At 38.6% G+C, this 26,335-nt stretch overlaps 1 protein-coding gene and 1 long non-coding RNA gene across 2 annotated transcripts in view; both read right to left on the reverse strand.

Moving 5' to 3' along the window:
- ctnna2 (catenin (cadherin-associated protein), alpha 2) overlaps nt 1-26,335 on the reverse strand; it is a gene marked incomplete at its 5' end in the record, with an annotated part of 288,570 nt that overhangs the window by 32,912 nt on the left and 229,323 nt on the right.
- Nucleotides 7,865-8,386, reverse strand: LOC116699809 (uncharacterized). The gene is made up of 2 exons (XR_004334511.1): nt 8,280-8,386; nt 7,865-7,903 (listed from the first exon to the last, which is right to left on the reverse strand). It is a non-coding gene; the product is annotated as an uncharacterized LOC116699809 (long non-coding RNA).

The following is a 26,335-nucleotide window of genomic DNA, read 5'->3' on the forward strand; positions in this document are numbered from 1 at the left end:
GAGAGAGAGAGAGAGAAAGAAAGAGAAAGAGAGTGAGAGCGAGAGAGTAAGGGAGCAATAGAGAGAGATCCCTGCTGAATGCTCATTCCTCATTTTAGCCTCGAACAAAGAACTATCGATTTTGTCCTTTTGCTCTGCCATGGATAATCACTTCAATTCTAATTTGATGAAGGTTTCCACTGCAGTTGAAAAGATGGGCATTTTCATGTATGCTATCTAAATCACCTAAATGTAGCTAAGTAAATGAAAATAGATCTGACAGTGTCCTTTTTCAATTTCTTTATGCAGGGGATTGCTGCTGAGAATCAGGAAGCACTGATGATGGTAATCCTTAAAATAACATCTTACCAGTATCACTTTATTGGTATTTAGCACCACCTGTGCACAATGCATATAATCAGTTTATCTCTATGTAACCACCTCCCACCTCTTTGCTGCAACTACCTATTATTCATTATGTAATGCCTAAAACCTTTGACAAATAACCAAACCCCCCCCCAGCTTTTTTTAAATCTTTAATTGTTCTGGATTAAGCAAACATTTGAGTGGCTGTGCCAAAGAGCAGGAAAGCTGAGCCAGAAGAAGACTCTCCTTGCTTCACTCAGGACGGTCAGTGCCCAGTAAACCATGCCATTTCTACAGCCATTTTCGGGCAACTACACTCAACAAATCTCCTTCCAGTTACTAACTCTCAAGAACGACTAATAGAGCCGGTGTCAGCCAAGGTGCTGGGCACAACAGCTTTGCCCGAGGAAGAAGCAGGAAGAAGACTTAAAAAATAAGAAGACTGGGAGTGTAAGAAACAATCAGTGGCAATGGCATTTAAAGTTATGTGATGTAACACAGAAGCACTTTGTTCTATTTACAGTCTGTCATCTGGGTGCTTACTTGTTGCAGGGGTGGTGTTGGCAAACACTTTATTGACATGGGCTAAAGGGTCGTGTTTTATGCTTTTCAAATGCAGAAAACCACCAGAATATCTCACCGCTCTTTAAATGCCTCTCTACCGCTTTTGCACACATGAGCACTGACATGCACTCAGTCTGTCAACATAAATGGAGCAGAACATTAAACAAGGGAATACAGTATGCAGACTGTGAAACAATTACAGGCCTGCCCTTGCAGGAGTACTTCTATTTATTTTAGTCAGTCAGTAATGATGCCTGTACCTACAACGCATGGACCGGAGGTGACAAAAACAGGTTAAGGTGCATCACATTAGGTAACACCCGATGTCAAGACTGAGTGAAGGTCAGGTCTAGAGGAGATATCAAAAGCAGGAAGCAACGACCCGCTGTGTCTGACTATAAACCACGTCTTTGAAAATCAATCCCTATTAAGAAGTAAAGTACCTATTGCCTTTAGGAAAAATGCCCACCGGGCTCGTAACAACATCAAAAGGCATGCCAGGCCTTGCAGCATATTAAACAATAAAAGTGTGAAATAGTGAGAACAAAGGTAATAGATTTCTGAGCGTGCCGCTATGTGATGGTTGTAATGTCTTTTCTACCTTGGATCTTGTTCAGATGAATGCAGTTCTTGATTGGTGGATTACTAATTTTCTGAACAATGCATTAGATAGCCTTGTCCTTACTGAGTGACATACAGCTCGTCATATGTTGTTGTGTGTGCTCAAAGGGAAATCAAAAGGGAACACCGTTTTAACGAAACCTCATTTGTACAATATTTCATACCTAAATTGCAAAATATATTGGAAAACAATGTAAGAGGCAATCAAACAGTCTATTCTGTTCTTGTATGGTGAGGATCTGAAATTAGTGAATGGCTTTGTGAGTCATTTTGATTGCTGATTGCTCTTTAATTGCTCCCTCTGCTACCTTTTTCCCAACCCCCGCCCATCCTTGCCTGAGAGACAAAGTGGACCTAAATTGCGAGCGACTTTAATGCACTAAGGAGATCTCTCTACACTTCCTAACTCAGAATGGAAATGAGTTCAAGTCACTGTTTACTAAGTGACAGGTCCACTAATATGTGGCTGACTGGGATACAATCCTCCACTCCTCCACACACTGCCTCTCTGCAGACCCCTGGTTTGGTTCATCAACTCCATGCATGCAGACACGGTCTCTACCACAAATGCAGGCACACACACAGATAAAAAAATGTCTCTTATTATTTATAATGCCAAACTCTTTGAGATGAAAGATGGTGTTCACCCACTAGAATGACAATCAGGGGTTTGCCCTCACATTAGATCAAGAGGATTAAAAATAGGATGGGAGCATTTCTGTCTCTTTGTTGACTTCATGTGAATAGGAAGACATACAGTGTATGCAAGATGATAATATTTATTTATTCATTATTACAAGGTGTCCTTTATATGGAAGACTACGGAAAACCCACCACAGATTTAACTCTGTGACCACTTTGAGGTATGCCTGTAGAATCTAATGGGATCCAATACAACAGCTCAGCCATAAATGTTACCTTTACAAAGATAATATTTAGTTGTAATGGATTCCATTATATTCAAAGGTGATATGACCATCCCATGAACCCAAATAAAACTACAGTGTGACTATAAAAATAACTAAAATATAAAACAGAAAGAAATGGTTTAATAATGCAAGTTTAGCAAGGGTTTTAAATTCTGTGCTGCTAAACTGTAAGGACCCTTTATAGCAACATGGAAGTTCACTGACCCGTTTCCATACGGTCAATGAATCCTTAGCTGCTTCTAAGTCAACTCCAGATATTGTACACATCCCTTTTGACCAGGTCTTTACAATAGGAACATGTACAGGTTATGGAGACTGAGGTGGATATGTACTGTATACTGGGGTACAGTGGAAGTCAGGAGAAACAAATTAGACTATTAGTCCATTCTGGAGTTCACAGATTAAAGATAAATGCCACGACTTCCCTCCACTGAAACATTACTTCAAACACACATGTAATGGCTTCACGGCTGCTCCTCGGTGTGTTAGGTAATTAAGCTTGCTTTTTGACAGCGCTACTTTTATTAGAGTGCTACTGTGTTAAGATGCTGTTCATTTTGACATGCATGTGGTTAGAGTTAGACCTTGCATTTGTATTTTGCTGCTTTCAGTTAATGATCAACAATGTCTGCTGCACATAAGTAAAACAAACATCTAAAATGTTTGTTAAATAATGCCTTTGGAGTAGGGTTTAATATGTTTCCCAATAATTAGATGAATCAGATCGAGGGAAAAGACGACCCATTTCCCGGGAAACCCGGGGAATAGCAGTTTTTATTTATTTATTTATTTAATCTCAAGTAATGTATCAATATCATTCAAATATGCATTCCCAAATCCCAAACTGACATTGTTTATGTTATTTGTATTATTATTTGGACAAAAGAACACCTTAAGTCCATCATCAACACAGTTTGCAATGATCAATTCTGCTGCGTGATTAAGTGAGCTGCGTCCATGACATCTGATTTAGCACTACTTATGAAATGCCAGGTGGATTGTATGTGACTTTCAGTGTTGGGCACGTTTCTTTTAAAAAGTAATTAGTTACAGTTACTAGTTACTTCTTCCAAAAAGTAACTAAATTAGATGTTCAGTTACAAATTATAAAAGTAACTAGTGACTTCAGAAAGTAAAGCAAGTTCAATTATTTATAATAAATCTGAATATAATAATGAAATGGACACGTCATACAATACATTATTAACAAAAACTGTACACAAATCTAAACTATTTTCATGTTGATGTGGGACAAAGTGAGACTAGCCTCCAAACAAATGCCATGTCTGTAGATATTATGTCTAGTGGATTGATACAAATACCAACATAGATGTTTTGGAACTTTTGATAATTATTACCCCTCGACAGGCCACAACTGCGTAAAATTAAATCATGCTTGTTAAGCACTATAGCAAAAAGAAATAAATATATACACTCTTTGTAGTGCAAATAACGTAAGTGGCTTGATGTTTATGCTTTTGCGCTGTTGTGTGTGTGTGTGTGTATGTGTTTGTGTGTGTATAGAGTGAGGGAGAAGTGAGAGAGTGATAGCTATTAGCTTCGGAGCGAGTAGCCACTCTAGAGTCATAGTGCCTATGTTTTCTGACCATGGTGGGAAATCTTTAGCAGGAAAAGTTATCACCGCCCCCCCCCCCCTTGATTTCATAACGCCATACCTGTCTCTCGTTGACTGACTCACTTGTGTTGTTCGTTATGTGTCCGTGCTTATGAACACCTGCCCAACTCTACCTCTGATTGGCATACCATGAAATTTGACTCAACCTCAGCCAATCGTCAGCATTAATGCGCTTGTCTAGTGCACGGCCCACTAACCAAGGAAGATAAAAAGTATTTGCCTCTCGGCTCAGAGATCTAGTTGATCTGATGAAAAAAACAGCTTCAATTATAGAAACATGCCGCATTTTTTGGCAGTAACAGTAACGGTGTTATTAAGATGGTAAGAGTAATCAATTAAAAAGTAACGCCATTACAAACGCCGTTATTGCCATCACTGGTGACTTGTCTGCTGAAAATCTAGGTAACCCGTATAAAACCAATATTTTACAGAACTCCATTATACAAAATAATGAAATGTGCTAAAGTAAACCATTGAATGATTCCTGAACCATTCTATTAAACGAAATCCATTCTATAGCTGTTAAGATTTGCGAATAATCACTCAAAGTTAACCAAAATATTTCTTTATCAGGGCAGGCAAATTCAACTAAATGAAAGAAAACGACCCACAGAAATGTACAACAGTGCACTGCAAAAAGACAGGGCCATAGGCCAAGGGAAAACTGAATTGCACTGCTAAACCGCAATATCTGCGTTGCATTGAACTTGTGACAACTTAGACTACATATTTCTTTTAGTTTACAATGCATTCTCATCCTGCCCTTTCTTTTTCTTCTGGAAGTTTGCTTTCAAGAAGCAGAGAGCGTTGATAGACTGCACTCAGGCGATTTTATATTTTTGTGACAAATTGGCCGCAGATAGAAAACGCTCTCTCCGCCTCCACAGATGCAGACTACTGCTGCGTAATGAATTTAGTGAGCCTTTATTACCGTACATTATAGCACCGTTGCCTGCGTCAACGTTACCGTATGACAACAATAGATGCACACTTTTTTTCAATTCTCTTTTTTTCTCGTTTCCTGTCGAAATCTTTCCCAGGAATTAGTCTTAATCAGATTTCCCGAGAATCCCGTTTGCCTGGATTAAATCCTACTTTGGAGTGATTTTGACAATGCTAGTAAAGCTTTTGAAAAAAAACAACTGTAAAGCCCATTTCAGACCAAAGATTTGCAGCGAGGCAAGTTGAAACTTGCAACTTGCAAACTAGTTGCAATTCGTAAGTCTGCAACGTTATGAAACCTGCCAGTTTACACCATACTGTATGTGTAAATAAAGATGGATAAGATGGCTCCACTGTACAAAAGTAAAGTAAAAACATCCTGGATATGGGCGATGCCATCTTGTAATTTTGGAGCCAGAGTCAGCACAATAGTGTTTGGACGGCAAAGCCGCAGAATTAACTGCCGAACATACACTTCCTCTCTTCATTCATCCTGATTTAGCTATGAGTTTATTGGTTGTTGAAACAGGTGACATCCTTTATGTTCTATAACCTTGTTTCTGGCGTTTCCTATTTAACTTCTCTCTCAGAGAAATACTTTTTTTTTTGAATGTTTAAATGTTGTTGAATCACCAACTTGAGAACCATTTTAAGTTCTGTGATATTATTTTATGTCCATCTGCATTTCATCTTGCACATGGTCTGATAATTATTGGCTATTGATTGAAAATAAGCATTGGCTACATCACCTTTAAGTAATGGTAATTTTTATTTGTGTTTGTTTTTGGGAAAAGGCAAAAGCTGGTTTGCTTTATTTATTATATAAGAAGTAATATAAAATAAGAATGTGGATTTAACATGTTGGTTTAGACCTTTTTATTTTGACCAAGAAAAATCCAGTGCAAAAATGTTCTTTTCTTTAGAGTCTATATAATTCTAAATTACAACAGAATAGCCTTCACAATCACATCATGGTCTACTTGACAGCCATGACTGAGCTTGCATGAGCGGCTGACAGAGTGTGATATACAGTGGCCGTTGCTCTGAAGCCGCAGCTGAGGATTGGGTATTCCTGCTAATACCATGGTTGGCTTCTTGATAAATATTATAATTTGCTGCAAGCTTCTAGGGAGGTGAACCAGCACTGCTAGTAGGGAGATGTTAGAGTTGTACATGAGACAGCAGCAAGCGTGGATGACAACACAGTTCAGAGAAAAAGAGACGCAATCACAAACACACACCACCGGAAAGGAGAGTGGAGGCACCTGATGTAATACAAAATAAGATGTTAGCAATCTCTCTGCAACAGTCTGTACTCTGCTTGTTCAACCCTTTCTAGTGCTAAATGTCAAGGTATCTTTCAGTGACCACATACAGATAGGCTTCAAAATGTCATTTATTTACATTAAAATCTGAATTTGAATTCCTTAATCCAGACAGTCAAAGGAAGAGAGGATGGGCATCACGAGAATACTATTATATAAAATTGTATTGAGCTCAACAAGGGACACAGAGAGGTAATTGAAAGCAATATAAAATAATCATGAAGCTAGCTGGACAGAACTGACTTGGGACAAGCATATATATGTGTCTGTGTGTGCGTGTGTGTGTGTATGTCTGCACATGCATTCAATTTAGATTTGGGTATTGGATTATCTTGTTCACATTGCTGTGAATGACAGCGCATTAAAGAAAGTAGGGAGAGGGGAAAAAATGTCTGACTCACTTTTCCTCAGGCAGAGGGCAACTATTCACACTTCCTTTTGGCCTTAGTGTCTTGCTGCTTTGCTGTGCTTCAGACTTGAGGAGCAAAGGCTGGCTAGACTGATTTCTGTTCATTTTGCTATGAGCGCTCTCTCGCACAGAGGGTGTTGGTACCACCTATACCGTCAAAAAAGTTGTGTCTTCCAGGTAGGTAGTACAGTAGTTTGTTCTTTTTACAACATATTTTGCCTTTACTCAAGCTGGTACTGTAGCCACAGGGGCCAGACTGTCTCCCTCACAGTTCCTCTCCATTCCTCTTTCCCCAGAACAAAAACTAAAACAAAAAGCAGCTAGGGCTGTTTCAACTGAAGTATTGATTTCTCTTTGCTTTGTCTCTCCCACTCCCTCCCGCCCTCCCTTTCTAAGAGTGCCAGCCAAGCAGTCAGGCTTGGCACCAAAACATAATTATGAAAATGGACCTCTGGGTTGTTTCTTTTAATCTATCTGTACATTCCACATTCCCTCTGCAACAGAAGCTATTTAAAAACTGTTTCAGGGGAATTGAAATGTTTAACCCACTGTACTGTAAAGCATGGTATTCTTATTGGGAGAGGTGGAAAAAGTACTCAAATATTGTACTCAAGTAAAAGTACCCATGGTTTGATGAATTATTATTAAAGTACAAGAACAAATACCTACCTAAAACGTGACATAACACATTTAAGACCCTTGGAAAGGCATAATGTGCAATTTTAGTTCAGACCATCCCATAAAACGTTTTCAAACAATAAACTGAAAATGAAAGTACCATACATTGTAAGTTCTGAGGGCCATGCTTCTTTTCTTCACAAACATAAACAACAGTGATAATGCAAATCAAGGCAAAATCACGTGTTTTGACTCCATAAATGGTTTAGACCCTAACATTCATAGCCCAGACTAGCAGCTAGCTTTTACATACCAAAGTAGTCCGTATGAGCTAATTGGATGTATGTGGATTTATTAAGCCAGTGTCCACACTAGAAACAAGGACTGTTGTGGAGTGCTGTGGACCGATAGGCTAAACTCAATTCTGCTCAATATTAATTTTATGTCAGGCAACACGTTCAAAACTCTCTTTTTTTCTCTGGGCATATTTGTGCAGCAGAATCCACCAAACACTCTTTAAAGGTGCCCTAAGCAATGTCAGCCGTGTTTTAGGCTACAACAATTGCTGTCACAAACAGCAAATATTTCCTCACTATCCGTTAGCTACCTGTTCCCAGAACACACTGTAAAAAAACGCGGTCTCTGTAGAAAGTCCAGGGTCTACAAACGGCAAAAAAAAAAAAAACTGTGCCCACCTGCACCACGAAGCATACATAAACAGTGTTCCAGCCTTCCAGCCAATAACCGACAAGAAGGATTTGGAGGTGGGGGCTGGGTGGGCGATTAGTGCGTGGAAGCACAGAAGGGAGGGGGAGGGATGAGGAGGAGGGAAGGGCAAGCTAGTCGGGTTTTGTTTGAAAATACTTTGAACGTCAACAAACTTAGAGCACCTTTAATAAACTCCCCTTCAGAAAATGGCTTACTGTTTTTGGTGATTTTGTGGGATATCACAAAGCTGGCCTTGACTGCTGCATGCCTGGATGCCTTGTTGCGTTTTGCTTAACCAGTAAAGCTTCAGATGCCCATGCCCGCTATGTATTAGTCAAGCTGTATTTCTCTGTGTGTTTAGTATTGTAGCGGTGAGTCAAATTAAAATCCTTTAACACAGCGATCTGTTCTCCGCAAACTAAGCACATGGCTTTATCTTTGACTTTAGTAAATACTTAGAGGTCCATGTTTGGTTAAAAACTTGGCCCTCTGTATCAACCCTTTCTTTCTTTCCCACGAGCGGACATTTTTGAGGGATAACAGCTGTTGAGTTATAAAAAGTTAAAAAACAATGTTGTGAAAACAATGTAATTGTGTTTTATGTAAGATGCAGCCGGGTTAGAAAATATGCATATCTCTGTCCCTCACCTTCCCCCTCTCTACCTTTTGACTCTAAAGAATAGATTTGGTCAAGTTTGGCATTTAACATATGGAAAGGAGCCTTCCTACTACCCACCAGGAGGTGGCCTACTGTCTCCTGTCCCCTGGTGTCTCAGTCTAGGCTAAGAAAATACAATGTTGATTAAACTATATTGATGTTAGAGTTTCACATTTACATTTACACGACTGAACCAAAAACGACCCCCAAAGGGGCAGAGTTTAAAGGCTTGTCCTCCCCCATTGGACAGCAAAGATGCGCCGGCATATTGTGATGCCAAGGAGAATGGATTTGAATGCACCAGGTGAAAAGGAACCGCCCCCCGGTGCAGGGGATAAAAGTGTGTGATTAAGAATGATCAGGACTGGTCTGATGTGACTCCATCAGGGGAAGCATTGATCAGTCCGTTGTCACCTGCAGTGTTATTATGTAGTCTTCGGTTATTGTCTTTGTCTTATCATCTTCATCATGCTTTTGCATTAAACCTTTTCTTAATTGTCAATTGGACCCAGAGCCTCCTTCCTCAGAGATCCAACGAACGCGAAGTTAATTACAAATTTCTAACACAGCTCAAACAAATAATGCCCAGGTCTGGTGTAGTAGTTCCGGGTGTGATTCTTTTATTCTTCCATTCTGTTTCGTTAGTCAAAGTTTTTTTTTACTCAGTAACGAATAGGATTTGTAATGTAGCGAAATACAATACTTCACTCAAAATGTAATCAAGTACATTTTAAAATTACAACTTTAAAAACTACAAAACTACTCAATACAGTAACGTGAGTTAATGTATTTTGTTACTTTCTGCCTCTTCTTATTGGTGGTACGACATTGGTTGCTGTCTAAACCAGGTGTGTAACAGATGCGTCAATGCTTATAGCCAAAATGATAAGGAAATGCCTTGCATTCTATAGTGTAAGCAGACCCGGCAGACATCTAACTACCGAGACAGGGAGATTTTAGTGCGAGTTTCTGTCAAACGCTGGCATCAATTTACACTGTGTGGCACCCATGACAAAGTGCCTCAACTCAGACAGCAATTGCTGCTCTCTCCTCAATTTACAGTTCAGTGGCCAGTGAAACACAAATAACACAGCCAAAATCAGTCCCATTTTCAAGACATTAAACTCTGCAGCAGGACACGAGTTACAGTAGTTGCAGCATTACAACGGCTTCCTTGCTCAAGGTCTTTATGTTATGTTTAAGTGCAAAATGCAATGTCAATTTGGTTATGTTTGGCCTGTCTGTACTGGTTGTATGTACTGTTTTAAGTATAAAAAAATGTGTTATTCTGAACAACATGTTATAATGCAACATTCTTTTCTGCAACAAAGGTCATGCAAAGTGTGATGCTTTTATATCTAAAACTTTAGTTAAGGATGTCATCTAAATAACCTTCGTCCCATTTGACCACTCATAGATTGGAATATTAGCACCATTCTCAGTTGATCCAAAGGATCTAAACACCATTGTCCAATCCCAGACAAAATGCGAACACGGCAAGACCTTGACATTTCTCCACATCACATCCCTCTGCCTTCTCACATCTATCTAAGGCACAAGAAAAGCGTGATTAGTCATGTTGGATGATAGATGCACGCAGTGGGAAAGGTCAGCAGTTGTCGGTCCTTAATGCCTCAACCTTTAAATTGGGGGATGGGTGAAGAGAAATAAAAAATAAAAAGTGAGTGGGCATAGGAGTTGGTGACAATTTACAAGAATCAATAATTACTCATTCCATGTCATACACATGTGAGTCATGGTGGAGAAATGTAAACAGTACAGCTTAGGGGTGAGAAAAACATCCTCCCATCAGCATACAAAAGAAAGACAAAGATATAATATCCTGAATGCTGAAATCAAAACCTGATACATCAAAGCAAATATGAAAGCTGATGTGATTCATTTTATTAGCATCACAATAATTTTGTTCTTCTGTTTCTCTGAAAAGCCTGTATTTTCTACATTTAAAACATGTAAAAACAACAGATAAGTCCCTAAGACAGCCCAGATGCATTTCTTGATCTGATCTATCGGGTGTATTTCTGTCTTAGGAAGTCTAAATGTGCCAATGGAAATGTCACATTGATTCCTGTGCTTTTAATTAATGCTAGTGTGATTTTCTCCCAGGTGTAAACAGGGACGTGTGACACTTGTGATGTGAAAGGCCCTCATGGCACTGGGTGTGAGCAGAATCAACCTCAAAATTAAAATACTGTCCATCACAATGGCCATTAGTCCTCTTCTATCTTAGACTATTCTTCCCAGGGTGTTAATAAATAACACCTTATGTGTAATGCAGGGTCCACCAAAGATCTTGCTAATATTCTTACAGTTTTTTAAGTATGATGTCCGTGGTGGTATGAAGTACACTGTATATTTACTGTAACCACTTTTTTTGCATAGTGACAACGATGTGAGGTGATTGCATATAAGAAAAACATTTTCATTTCCACTTTACTGCCTTTATGAAGACAAACATTTTTTACTGGGAGTGTTAGTGTCAATGCACATCTATCTCTGATTGATGTCAGTTTTACAAAAGGGTGTTAACGTGTTTCAGATTTCAACCGAAATTTCTTGGCACCCTTTTTGGCAGAGGACATTTACTGACATAATAGATGAATCCCAACAAGTCCAAGGGCCCCAGTGACCAGACAAAATCAAATTTGCAATGAGCACAAGGCTTTGATGCAATGGCTTCAGCTAATTACTTCATTAAGGGGAAGACATAACTTTTGCCCTGGGGTTGCCAATTAATGTGAACCCTGGAACCAAATGTGTTATAGGTGCTTTTCTTACGTAGCGATGATAAACTATAAATTTGGAGTCCAATTAATTTAGGATTGGTGTAATTAAGCTTTGGGAACTGAACACTGCTACACCTATTGCTCCTTGGGGAGAAGTGTCTGGACATTTCCACAGTAAATAATGGCCACAATACTTACTTTCAACCTTGAAAATGCTCAAAATTACAAATTAAAACATGTTGCTGTCATCAACCACTTTTGGGAAACGGTTGCCTTAATGTTGTCTTATGAACAGCTGGGGTCCAGCCTGTATCATTTAAGGTTATTTCCACAGTATAACAGAGAGCAGGTTGTGGGAGTCACCATCAGGGCATATTCACATCTGCCATCCCAGGGGTGTTGCTCCACTGTGTAATTGGATATTTGTCTTAAAATCAGTTTGGGCTTCACAGACAAACCTAAAATGACACTAATTTATGTGTATATGTACAGATCCTGATCATATTTAAAGTTTAATAGGGCTCTACAACTGCCTGTTATTAACTAATACAAACTACCAATGTAAGGATGACAATAACAGCACCTTTGTACTATGAAAACAAAAGTCATCTTACTGCATTTTTCTCTCACTGCTTAGATAGAATTTAGATGACCCCATCCTGGCATGGTTCAACTGTCTAAACACTTCTGGTCAGCCAATACACTGATGCCCTATAAAGAGGTTACAAAAAATACTGTGTATGTTTAAAGGTTAAATTCTCGTATCAGTAGTCAAACCCATTCAAGCTACATCTTAGATAGATAGATAGATAGATAGATAGATAGATAGATAGATAGATAGATAGATAGATAGATAGATAGATAGATAGATAGATAGATATTAAATGAACAACACAAATATTAAATTTGAACTCTTCCCTTACTAGTTAAACTTTGTGATAAGGGATGGTCTTTACTCTTACTACACTGAATAACTAAGTCCAATCAAAGTTTGCAATTTATTATTTCCTTTGTGGCAAACAAAAACACACCAATAGCATTATTGGTCTGTTGTACAGCTGGTCTTAGTGGGACAGCTTACTTGTTTTAATTTCAACACCATAGTTCTCTTTAGAGTTTTCTGAATGCCAGTCCCACCAACACACATTCTTGTTCTCTCTCATATTATGTTGTCTAAAGGGGGAACTAAAGTAGCTTCTGACAAACAACCATCATTTCAAGAAAAGGTAGAAAATTGTTTCTTTTGTTATTGGTTTGGAATTTTTTTGAAGTCATTTTCATGACTGTACATCAAGCCATAATACACTATCCAGAAAAACAAACCAGACTGAATGTTATTTACTATGTAGTGCAGTAGACTTACTACTACTTACTGTCCACCATTATATTCAAGGGTCCAAATTCTGTGTGAAACTCTCTCTATATAGCAACCCTCAAGTTCCAACAATAGAACAGTAGTGCCTATGGCATGTATACAACACTCGTTTTGTTTCCAAATTACCATTGTAGGACTCCACACCTGTCATTCATGACACATTAAATTATAAGAACTTGTACTTTAGCACTGAACCCGCTTTGAATTCATTTGTTTAAGAGGGATACACTCTATATTGTGGATCATACCTCGCTCTTGATTCTATGTGGTTTGAATGCGCTCAGTGTAGGTCGCTTTGGACAAAAGGGTCTGCCAAATCAATGTACTGAAGTTATTCATTAACGACCAAAATCTAAGAGTATATATTATAAAGTGAGTATGAATGAGTAATGAGGTAGTAACTTCTGACACAGCAGCACACATGATTACACTCCATTCAAGCACTAAACTTAAACCTTGGCTGACAATGCTTGACCCTAACACCACACCCTCATCCCCACCACAAATTACTGCTACATTGTTAAGCACATTTCAAATGCAGTCACTTAAAAATGTACAAGCAACACTGTAGTCAGGCATATTAACACTTAGAAGTACAGAGCAACCAGGCAGATAATCATATCATTTTACTGGTTCAGTGAATAGATTGGGAAAACATATGCTTTTGTTTGCCAAGCTGAAGGTAAGTAGTTGAGTATGATTTAGATGTGCATTTGGAAAAATGCACCTAAGTGTGACACGACTATCATTTTGAAAATCATATGAGAATGAGGTACATGTGCTGAATTAGTCATCTTGGTGAAAGAAAATCTTCTGCCAAAAACCTTTGCCACCCAGATGAGACAGAGGTTTGGGGTAATTGGCTGGAGATTGTAAAGCAAAGGATTTTTGGATTATTTGCCATGGTAACAGTTGTCTCATCTCTTCAGTCAACACTGTTTTCAACTTTAGTCTCCTCTGGTTTTCTCTTTATTGCTGCCCCTCTTGCCAGAATTAATTCACTGGAGCAAGAACTGAATTGTAGACTGAATGAAGTGTGTTGCTATGACTTTATATGCTGTGGGCAAAGCTGTGAAGTTGTGCTTTAAGAGCTTTTGGGTAGCACTTCATTTGACAGCACAGTAATTACAAAGAACTCACAACTTAATGAACAGTTAATGGATGTCCAAAAGACAACTGCACGTCATTCACAGCAAGGAATATTGTAATTACAACAGTAATTTAATTTTTACGTATTTTTAAAAACATGTAATGACCTGTTTTTAACACGCAGTGATTTGTGAAGTAATTATCTATTAACAAGCTGCCAAGTGCAATTAGTAACAACTTATATAAATATCATTCCCCAAAAGTAAATGTATGTTTCAGTAATATGAACTATATAAACTGGACTGCAAAGTTATGTGCAATATTTTGTGTGCTCAGTGAAATTAAAAGTTGGGTTAGGTAAAATAAAAGTAGTAAATATTAATTTGTTTATTTTTTGGGTGCCCCACAGTGACGATGTCAGAGACCTGAGGTTCCCTAGAATCAACACAGAGAACATCATTGGGGTTAAACAAGATCAGCAGGAGGCGTGATCAGAGGGGGGACGGTGCAAAGTGCCAAATCATCCTTCATATGAGGCAGAGGCACATCCTCCCCATCATTTTCTCCTCTCCCCACCCCTCCCCAAATGTAAAGCTCCCCTCTGGAGAGAAAACGGATGGCTCCTTCTGCTCCATTAATCTAATGACAATGCCCTGTGACTAAAACCAGCTTAGCAGGCATTGCTCATCCCCATTGGCTCCTCTTTCACTTTGTATGCCATCTATGCATGAATGCAACAGGGGCAACGACAGCAAAGGAGGAGGAGAAAGAAAATAAAGAGAGACGGAGTCACTGCAAACAATGGCCAGATTATATTGCACTGGTGTCCATGGTTACCGAAGGATGTCACATACCAGTACAGATGAACTGTATTTAGAAAACAATAGTGTTATTCAAAATAGTGTTTAAAGTCCTCAGATTTCTCTGAATTTATATATGTGAATGTGAGTGTACCGGGAATAGTAACACAAAGAGAGACAAGTGAAGTAACATTCCTAACAACAAATAATTGAGAAGGCAATTTGATGATTGAAATTAGATGAAAAATAAAACTACCTCTCATAAATTGTCAGTTTTTGTTGTGTCTACAAAACCAATGTGTACCTCTTCAATAATGTAACTACGGCTACGTTAAGACTGCAGGCAAAAGTTGCCAAAATCCGGAAAAAAAACGGCCTGATTATTTCAAGGCAGCCGTAGTGTGAACAACCAACGCCCCCCAGGTAGGGATGGGGCTCGCTGCTGCCGGTGCGGCTGTCAGTGGGGCGGGCTGTCCTCAGTGCGCCCCAACCACGTTGGGTTGCCAGGGCGGGAATCAGCTCAAGTAAAAGGCACCAGGTCTGGGGCAATGTCGGCAACCCACCCGACCCGTCTTTTCACAGACATTTTCATGAATTTGTAAACCCCCCCCCGGACACCCCAGCAGACAGTATGTAAAAAGTGAATATGTGCGGGCAAAAGAGGACGTTTGGTCACCCTAGTGTATTTGTTGCAACTGTGACCACTCTGCATCACATAATTACTATTTTCTGACAGAACAAGTGAAACAAAACTGCAATCTAGTTTTGCAACAGTGCAATAATAGTCAATAGGTACAGTCTACACAGATTAACACATCACTAGCTACTCAAGACGGCAAGCAATGGCACTGCCTCAAGTTTAATTCAGACTTGAGATGGCTGTGATGATGGGCTTTTAGTTCAGCCCTGTGGAAGGTAGAAACATCCCTTTCCATCTGACACTTCTGGGAATGTCACTGCTCTGCAGTGTATGTCTGGCTTGCTGATGTCTGCAGGAGCACAGGCTCTGCGTATGTTAGTCCAGCGTCTCATAGGAGAGATGTCTGCTTCAGCCTAACCTTCGGGGAAATAGCAACCAGAAGTTGGCTGTCAAGAGCAGAGCTGCTGGCCCAGAATAGTACGGGGTCAGTGTGGGAAAATAGGCCACACAAGAAGAGCAGACGGGGCTTCTTAACTAAATGTGTGACGCGCTGAGTCAAACTAACTGCCAAATAATCTTACACACATTAAAGGAGCAGTGTGTAGGATTTAGTGGCATCAAGCGGTGATGTTGCAAATTTCAACCAATGGAATACCCCTTTCCTTACCCTTCCTTGTCGGAAAACCTACGGTGGCCTTTAGGTGACGTATAAACATGAAAGGCCCTCTCTGGAGCCAGTGTTTGGTTGTCCGTTCTAGGCTACTGTAGAAACATGGTGGTGCAACATGGTGGGTTCTGTGGAAGAGTACCCGCTCCCTATGTAGTTATGAAGGGTTCATTCTAAGCTAACAATAAAGAAAACCTAATTATGAATATTATATTAAATTTCTGCCAATATAAACCCGTAAATCCTACACACTGGTCTTGTAAGTTGAGTTAAGGAACAGATCTGTTTGGATGTGACATTTCCCAATAAACCCACAGCAGTAAATGGAGTTATCAATAGCAATAAGTGGCTCTCTCACCTCTAAGATTAAGGCAATTCAATTTTATTTGTATTACCCTAATTTGATGTCTCAAAAGCTTCACAAGCCTTGACAATGACACCATTCAACTTTCTCGAGAATTAATGATCAAGAAAAAATATTTGAAAAGCTGATGTAAAACCATTTTTTTTCTCTTTTTGATCAATATGAATAAAAAGAGCATACGTTGGTAGACTATTCCTCTTCAGCTTGTCAAATTTTGAAACATAAAGATTGGACTTTCTAGTGTCTTCTGGGTTCAGGTTGCTTAACATTTTATTGCAATATCTTGTCGCTATCTAGTAAAGAATAAAATGCCCCGCAAAACCCTCAATACAAATAAAAAAGATTAACATAATCACAGGTAAGATTATGAATAAGATTATGCCTTTAACAGTTACTGAAGGTATCTGCATTCATAGGTATATGCCAAAAAATCTTTTATGCTTCTAAAATATATTTTTCTTAACCTTTCTTTTCTCAATTACCTCAAAGTTGTCCAGTAATAAAAGAGCTGTTCTAAACAAAGGTCATTTAACAATAAGAATGAAAGCAAAGTTGTCATCTTTTATGATTCTTTAGCCAATAAATAAAGTTTGTCACACAAATTATACCTGGATCACTTGAAACAACCTCTTGCTTATTTCAGCATTGTTTCGGGGTTAAAAAATGTCCCCACCTCGATGACTCAGTCTTGATTGAGTGTTCTTCTGCTTTATTACCCAGGGGCATGTTTGTTGCCATGGTGACAGAGAAAGCAGGGGCTGACACAGTATTCCATTACTGACCGAACAAAAAGCAAATGAAAGATAATTTTCCATTCTGAAAGACAGGCAGACAATGATTAAAATGATCACTTCGCTATGTCAATTGCCCCATCTACAGCTACAGTACTGTAATAATGTACTGAAGAAAGCCGCTATTAAGGTTTCTTTGCATTGTTTATGTCAACAATTGCAGGAAATCATGACAGAGCTACACTTAGAGATGCATGTACAGCATATACATTGTGGAATACATCTCACTAGTTGTATCCAACTGAAAAATGGCATAGTCCATGTAGTACAGCTATTATTAATTTATTATTATTATTATTATGTTATTACAAAAACGTACCCAATATCTCTACCACTTAGTCTACCTCACTTCCTTTTCATTAAAAAAATGTATAGGAGAAATATTTGTCTATACATGTAGGTTAATCTGTGACTGTACTGTATGTGCACATCCTTCTGTGTATTTTAACCAATGTACTGTGTTCCAGTCATCTTACCCTCCAATAGGCTGTGAATATATTAATAAATAATTATTATAAAATAATTAATAACTATAAATATTTCTTCATGCTCTTACATTGGGGAGGTGAATGCCATCATGCACCTACCACTGTCTGCCATAAAAGGAGTCTTTACAGTAATATAGGCAGTGGCAATTTTCTGTTGTACAAGGGACACTTTCACATTGGCTTTAGTAATGGTGGAATTTTATTATGTATCTACTAACTTGCTATCCAGTGCACTGTCAAATCCAAACAGTGTACAGTTATTTGTATGCATTCTTCCACACACCACAAAAAAACAGGGATAACTGAAAAAACATCTTTCTTTCACACACGGATGTTCGCATATACTAATAAAAACAAACACATACAGCACACAAGTTTATAAATTCACCGATGTGTATGCAAGCAGTTGTCCAGTTGTGTGTGGGCAAAATTTGAAACTAAATTGTCTCATGGCTTGGCAGGTCACATATCAGCCTACAGCCAACCACATCACATCTGTGTGAAACAGCTGTGTGACACCCAGATGTATGCACTCATGTCACATTGCTTTTCCAAGTTACTTCTAATTCTTCTAACATGTGAAATGATCCCCCCTGTGGCTGCCTGTAATTCAAGATCAGACCAGTGAATGCATATGGATCAAATTAACCCAAAATAACACATATTACACTCGCAACACACAATGTATCACATTATACTATATGCTCTCATCAATGCATATTGCGTGTAAATTGCACAAACAAAAGGAACAGTTTGCACTAAAAAGATAAGATTGTCCAATAAACTGTGTTTACTGCATGCATCTGTGCAACTAATGTGGCTAACTCTGGTTGGTGTGGTCTGATGATCTGAGCAGCTAGCAAAAGTCAGAGAAATGCCTTGTGTACTTCTGTGCACACACATGCATTTGATCAAAGACAGTGTGATCAGCCGTTCCTGCCTCATGAATATGCACAAGGCAATGTTCTGCTTGCATTATGAGTTTGTTTAGTTCTGAGCTGCACTCCCGTGTTTTCACTCTTAGTTCCACCTTATCCAGGATTGTCTCTTCAACTGTGACCTTTGCTAAACAAACCACAACTTATCTGGCTTAAAGTCTTGAAAGAAACTAGGAAATGGAGAGGAGAAAATAAACAGACAAAACACAAAAAGTGCTGAGGAGAGAGATAAGACTACATTGGGTCAGAGAAGAAAGGAAATTAAATTAGGTATATGTCCTGTTTGTGCTTTGGTGGATTTATGTTCCTGCTTTATTTATTTCATTTGAGTAAAAAAGCGGTGGGAGTAGCAGACGTGGACATTTTAAGACCTATGATCATGAATTTCACAGGCAAAAATAGGATTTGACTGAACATGGCCCCGGAAGCAGGTGAATATATGAATGGTCAACTAGAAACAACAGAAGGCACAATGCATGTGGGATGTCATATGCCAAAAATGGGACAAATGTGACAGGCAAAAATATGTTTGTAAAATGTGTTTATAGAAGATATTGAATGTGTAGTGTGATTACAGTGTCAATATTTATGTGATTTACTTTTGAATATATATTACACAAGTAGTTTTTTAGCTTTTAGAAGATGAGCTGTCATATGAACCATTTTTACTTTGAATATTTCATCATAAGGATAGAACTTTTTTACCCTAATGACACTCCTCCCTGCCTGTTCCTCTAAAAAAAAGTAACACTATCTTAATCATCTAAAAAGGAAGATCCCAATTATCTATAGTGCTCCTCGCTCAAGCAATGCCTCTGTGTTAGTGCCAGAATTCCCTCACTCTCCAAACCTGTCACTTCACATTTGACAAGGAACAAATCCCTCTCTTTCCATCTACTCTATTGTCTCATGATAATTGAACAAATGCCAATGTGTGTTACATGATGTCTTTGTATTGCCATGGTGATTAAAGATTAGGACGGCGCTTCTCAATCCTAATTTGAACTCTGGGACACAATGTAAGGTCACTTGACAGGCAGATCCCATATTTCACCAGACATTTCCAAGAATCACACTGTATATTCATAATTTGTATTGTTATTTGATATATATATATATATATATATAAATATACATAGATATATAGATATATGATATATGATATATTTAATACATTTATTGTTCTTTATTTCTACCGCAATTTTCCTTCCTTCTCTCGCTTTCATCATGTTACTGAGTAAAGCAAGTCGTTGCTCCTTTCACAATTATTAAGAGACACACAGTGACGCACATCATAAAGGTGTTGGAAATTATATTTCCGCATATATCTTCACCAAGGACCTAACACTGCAATATATTGCACTTCACCTTTGATATGCTATCTGGGGCAAAATCACAGCATCCTTGTAGGTTTTTTCTCTCTCACCTAATTAATCAGCAATGGGGGGCGCCTGCCATTGCTAGCTTGCATTAGTCTGTATTTGTGCTGTGGCAAAAGCCTTGGCTCTAATTAGGAGAGATGATCTATTTTCCATAATTAGAATTGATGGCTTTTCTTCTGCACCACCAAATATTTTCTCTCTTTCTCTTACTCTTCCTCATTCTCTCTTACCCCTCCACACAGATATACTTCAGAGGTGTGTAGAGAAAAGGAGTAAATAAAGCACTATGTGATTAATGGACTTCATTTCCAGCAGATTTGACTTCACAGTGACAGCCTGATTATTAGATTTAAGCCTGTCTCAAAATGTCAAACCGTTTGAAGAAGACTGTGTCTCCCTGTCCTCTCCTGATCACCCACACAGTTTCTACCTTTCCTTCTCACAAAATTTTACAAATTTCTGTGTGTATTATGCACAGTATGGTTTGTTCATAGGTAACATTTGTGTCACATGATCAAGTTAAGAAAACCAAAAACAGAATAAATGAAGGCAAAACATTAGGAAAATAGTTGTCCTACTACTACTTAGTTTAAAATACAATTTGGGGGGATAATCTGCAAAGTTGCTCCTGTGCAGTAAAGATGCACTGAGCCAAAAATTAGTCACCTTGTAAAACAAAAAACCCACATATACTGTAATCTTGTCCCGTCCCATGGGTGTCAGAGCCTCCTAATCTTTAAACACAAAGACAGCCCCTCTCTATGTGGCTTTGAAAGCCTGTGCTAATGCTGTGTAAACATTGCTGCTGCTGTTTGCTACTGATTTAGCACATGTTAATATTACATGAGACAGTGGGGGCCTTTGATGATGTAAGTGAATACTCAAACTAGGGCTTTCTACCTCGGGGAAGGGGAGATGGGGCTGTGGAGCAGCTCCTTCGGGATTTGTTTCACTTCCAAATGCAATCCAGCTTGGTGCGATTGTTTGCGTTTTAAATACTCAGGCAAAAAGTAATAACTAAATGTATAGTGGAACATATAGGGGCTGGCAAGCTAAGGGATAGCTTAAGAATTTGTTAAAAATAATTATGGTGGCCATTGATGTGTTTGGTTGTTTTTTTAGGCATCAACCAGCAGACCAGTTATAGTAGCTTGTACTTAAAAATCAATGATGTGTCCTCAGGTATTTAAACTAATTGCACCCAGTCCCTAGATCAGTGTTTCTAAACAAAAATTGACAATTTTGCTCACTTTGATGCACCTGGATAATATCAAATCCATGGCTACACATGGCAAGTTAGGTCTTGAAAGGACCTAACTTCCAGAGCTAAGAAAGTCTGGCAGCAGCTATTGACGGCTTTTGGAATCAGGAGAAGATGGTTAATAGCTGCACGCAGTGATTGGATGATATGGCGTTAGTATAGCAAACCATTTCATATTTGGGATTATAATGTTTTCAGAATTCTGTGGAGTTTTCAATCTGAAACTAGTTATTCTTACATTATGCATGCCCTTTTTTACAAAAACACACACACACACATATACATATATATCTATATATACATATATACATATATACTATTATGATATACATATATACATATATATATATTATATAAGATATATATATCAGTGTCGATACTTGTTAGAGAAACTTTTTAAAATGTTTTTGTATGTAACATAAATATAATCAAATTTTCAATTTGCTTAAATGAATCACAACTGACTGAACATTTAATCTACCATGTATTCCAAAATCATTTAAGAAAGTTCTACTCATGGCCATATAGGGCATGTTTAGAGACAGAAGGCATGTTCCTGTTTTCTTAAAAGGAGAATTCCAGCCAATTTTTATGTTAATCTTGATCGCTATAAAAATGTGAGTACTTTCAGTTGAAAAAAGGGGCAAAAACACATCAATTGCAGCTAACAGCTAGCAGCTAACAGCTAGCTCTAGCAGCTAACCAGGCAAGCAAGCTACCCACCGGCAAGATCAGGTCAGGGTAGGTGAATTAAAACAATGTCTGAGTTGAAAACGCATATTGATTTTACGTAAGGGTCCTTTATATGTTGTAAAGACATATTAATTGCATTGTGTGTCTGTTAAGAGGCACAAAGGCAATCTAAAACTTGCCCCATTAACTGCTGTTTTAGCTCAGTGGAAGCTTGTAAACGTAACTGCTGCCACTCAGTGTTGCCTGCACCGATTCAGGTCGGGTTTTTTTCAATCAAAAGTACTCGCATATTTATAGCGATCAAGATTAACATAAAAATTGTCAGGAATTTTCCTGTTACTAAAACTTTTAGAAATTTGAAACATGGTTTAAAACAATGTTAAGGTTACAATATTGCATTTTAAGTGGTGTGCTATCGAGAATTAACCAAGATTTATTTCTTCCTGTAGAGTCCCTTTGAGTTGTCCTGTAACTCACAAATTGAGAGCCATCTTAAGCCGCGTGCAGTAACCTAAGCAACAGCCCACAGGATGCAGTGATCTCTATTTTCTTCTTCTCTGTTTCACCTGTGTGCAGGAACTAATTCCCCTGATCTATCAGGTGCCTGGGGTCAGTTTGTGCCTTCTGGGAGATGTCCTTTATTATTGCTGCACCAACCTCTGATAATCCCACACCTCCCACAGCCACCGCTGGACAGTTCAGCGATGATGATCTTTCTCTGACTTCAACCATATACCAAAACTAAGCATGCCCACTTGCCAGCTGGCATCGTGTTACTCTAAATTTTACAACAGAATGTTTATGCAAGTGCACACAAAAGTACAAAAAGGGGGCGCATGCATACACCTCGTCGATTTTGCTCACACATACTCACAGCACAATTTCATCAATAGAGCCGTATATGGACGAGCAGGCACAAGAATGAGGAGATCAGTTTCAGGAAAGAGAACAGACTCTTGATGAGCTATTAACCTGCTGTCGGTGAGGGAAAATGGCTGTGGGACGTGGTTTAATTTACCCTTCTATAAAGAGGTCGTTGAATTGATGAGCCATAGGAAAAAGAGTCACACCCCTGGTTTGGTGAATTAGCAATGCTGACGGTGAACAGGTTGAGTGAGGAACTAGAAGAGTAGTCAATATCTCCAATCAATGTAAACATTCAGAGAATCACTGCTACACTCAAATCTATAAAACTAATAATATAGATTTGGGCAGGCCTACCGTGAATGCATGCTCCGATTTGCAAAGGAAATCATTTGAAATCTCTTCTGAAGCACTCTTAATTGTTTTCTTTAGCAAAGGTTATAGAAAATGGAGCTGTATTTGACACAGTAGGCAAAATTCTTTCAATTTTTCCCGTTTTTTTATTTTTCAATTTAGCAGTCAGTGCTTTATTTATCTATCTTTGGACTAGGCATTCTCAGAATTAGTTCAAAATCTCTCTTTATAAAAATATCCATCAGCGGGTACAAAGAGTCAATTTTCACTTTGAAATCAGCTGCTGGAGATTTCTATAAGCTCTCTTAACTGTCCATTACAGCTTCAGAAATGCAAACCTCTGATGCGGCTCAGAAGTGTATTGCCATCTGCCCAGCTGATGACCCTGCAGCTGGCCCGACAGACAGCAATGCCTAGCAGGAAGCAAATACCTGTGATTTTATCCAGTTGCTCTATGGACAAAAGATGACAAGCAAAGGTCTCTCCATCAATAAAAGAGAATTGAAAATTGTGGCCTGTTCTGTGTGTACATGGTCTTTCAGGATGTCTGCTAAACTATTTCAAATGAATATACCTATATTTTTGCTCAATATGGCTTTTTATTTTTTGGTCATTTTTAGGCCTTTATTGACAGGACAGCTGAAGACATGAAAGGGGAATGATAATGGCAGCAAAGGGCCGCAGGTCGGAATCAAACCTGGGCCCGCTGCGTTGAGGAGTAAACCTCTCTATATGTGCACCCGCTCTACCAACTGAAGTATCCGGGCGCCCCTCATTCTGGCTTTAAATCTAAATTAGACATGGATGTTCTCCAGAAAACTACAGATGCCCTGAGAGGCCTAATGGCAGTAACAAAACAACAAAAGACAAAACAAAAGACACTATTGTACACAGATATCCACCAAGGGGCATTAGCATCTGCATTCAAGATAATGCTTCATTCACTACCTCTTGACATCAGAGCTGCAGAAACCTTTTAAACAAATATCCCACTACAATATACACACAGGCATGTATGGAATATAACATCAGTAAGAAGCTGAATGTATCTGTGTGTACATTGTGTGCTTATGTGAGAAGGATAGAGTGCTCTGATGTCCTCTATATCTCACTGGGAATAAAACAAAGACAGGCATCAACTGAAGTCTCCTAGCATGCAAGAACAGAAGGTTTTGGCATGATGGGTAATAACTCCAGTGGCAGCGTGCTTCATACTGATTCTGCCATTTGAGAGCTAGCATTTCCTGCTCCCCTGCTATGCTGTAAGAGCAGAAAATGGGAAGCAATTAACAGTACAGTATATGAGGAAGGGCAAAAACAGAGTACTTATCATCATTATACCTTTATATATAATGCTTTGATCAATTATAAAAGGTAACATACTGAACTGTTCACCTGCTTAAGTATATGCCCTTTACAGAATTAATAACTAACTGAGGTTCAAATTCGATTGGCGTACAAACAAGAAAACTAAAATAGTTGCCTCCATTGTTTGGTTCTTTAAATGTGCGTACATGCACGCACACATTTTCCATGAATGTATATCAGGCAAGAGTACAACTACAAAGTGACTGCATTGTGCAACTTTGTGCAATCTCCTTTATTATTGACATTGTTGTTGTAGTTGGTTTATGCAGTTGTAGCATGCTGGGGGTAGGACTGGGGGGTGGGATGGATTGGGACAATGAGCAGGATGGGCCAGAGGGTTGGGAAAGGGGAGGGCTGTTTTATATTTTGTATAGGCTATTATATGGTTATTAAAAAAGTGACTAGTCAAACACGATAGTGTACATTAAATAAAGTGTTTTGAATCATTCAATAACATAACATGGAGTTTAAGGTCCTCATCTAATAAATTCTATACTAAATTTTCTGAAATTATGTATTTGTATCTCATGACTAATAGTGAGATAAAATCCATTTTATGTACAGTCTCTACATTGAGACAAAATGGGACATGTCAGAACATTCTGTACTTTGGAACACTGTATTGTTCACATCCTGGAAAAATGAAGCTGATACATGAATCAGAGGCAAAAAGGCATTATGGGACGTCAAATGTGATATGACTAAGCCCCCATGGGCACATGACATAATTGAAGATTTATGCTGGGCTATATATCATTTACCATATGAAGTCTATGTTCACAGAAGCATGGTGCAATGTCAAGTCTTATTCCCCTTTTGCTTTCTCTTTTGTCGCACTTAATCTTGTGTAATCCACTTAGTGTCATATCTGAATAACATGACAGGAATTCCTCCGCTCCTTGTTGAGTACCACCTTTACAGAAGCTATCCCAGCTCTTAGCGGGAATGCTGATGGTTTTTGTCTCTGAGCTTATCTCCAAGGCAATTTGTTTGTGGAAGGTTTGGCAAATGTGTCACACAAGCATAGTCACCTATTCATGCATTCTGTGACAGATAATGGACCCTTGAGTTGATTCCTGTTAGCCTGCAGGGGACGGTTGGGGGCAGTTGTTTGTGAAGACATGCTTGATGACGGTATAATTTCCATTTGCTTATCGTCCCCTTTTAGAGACAGTGGAGATGTAACACAACTAATGTAAATATCAGCTTGAGGTTAAAAGATTGGTTGATTGCATCCCAAGGCACAGCTGTAATTCTTCAGAAAAAGGACTGATGACCAATTCCCTCTGAGACTGTGGACTGAGTCACAGTGGAATTAACAAAGAAGCCAAGAGGAAAAAAGTGCCAAATGTCAGTGCATATTATTAGAATCAAAGTTCCACAAGTTATTTATGGATGTACCAGTTCGTTTGTATTTCATTTTGCTAGTATAACAAGGGTGTGTTTGAATGTTATTTGGTGATCTACATCCAATAAAATAACTTTGAAAAGGCCACAATATGGCCAATATGAAATCATCTAGCAGTCCTATGCAGGAAGACAATTAATGTTATTATTTGTGATTATATTGAATTTACATGACCTTTTAAGTTTAAGAGCAGGATGCACATAGCTTTGACCCATCCATGCCTGTAAAAATATTTCCGGCCATTTTGTTAATACTGACAACTAAAAAACAATGTGGGATACTAATGGTGTCAGGTACTTAGATCCTTTGCTTACAAAGTACAAATACATTCATATTAGGGCTGAACGATAT

The sequence above is a fragment of the Etheostoma spectabile genome, chromosome 2 (genome assembly GCF_008692095.1).
Source record: "Etheostoma spectabile isolate EspeVRDwgs_2016 chromosome 2, UIUC_Espe_1.0, whole genome shotgun sequence".
Lineage (NCBI taxonomy): Eukaryota > Metazoa > Chordata > Actinopteri > Perciformes > Percidae > Etheostoma > Etheostoma spectabile.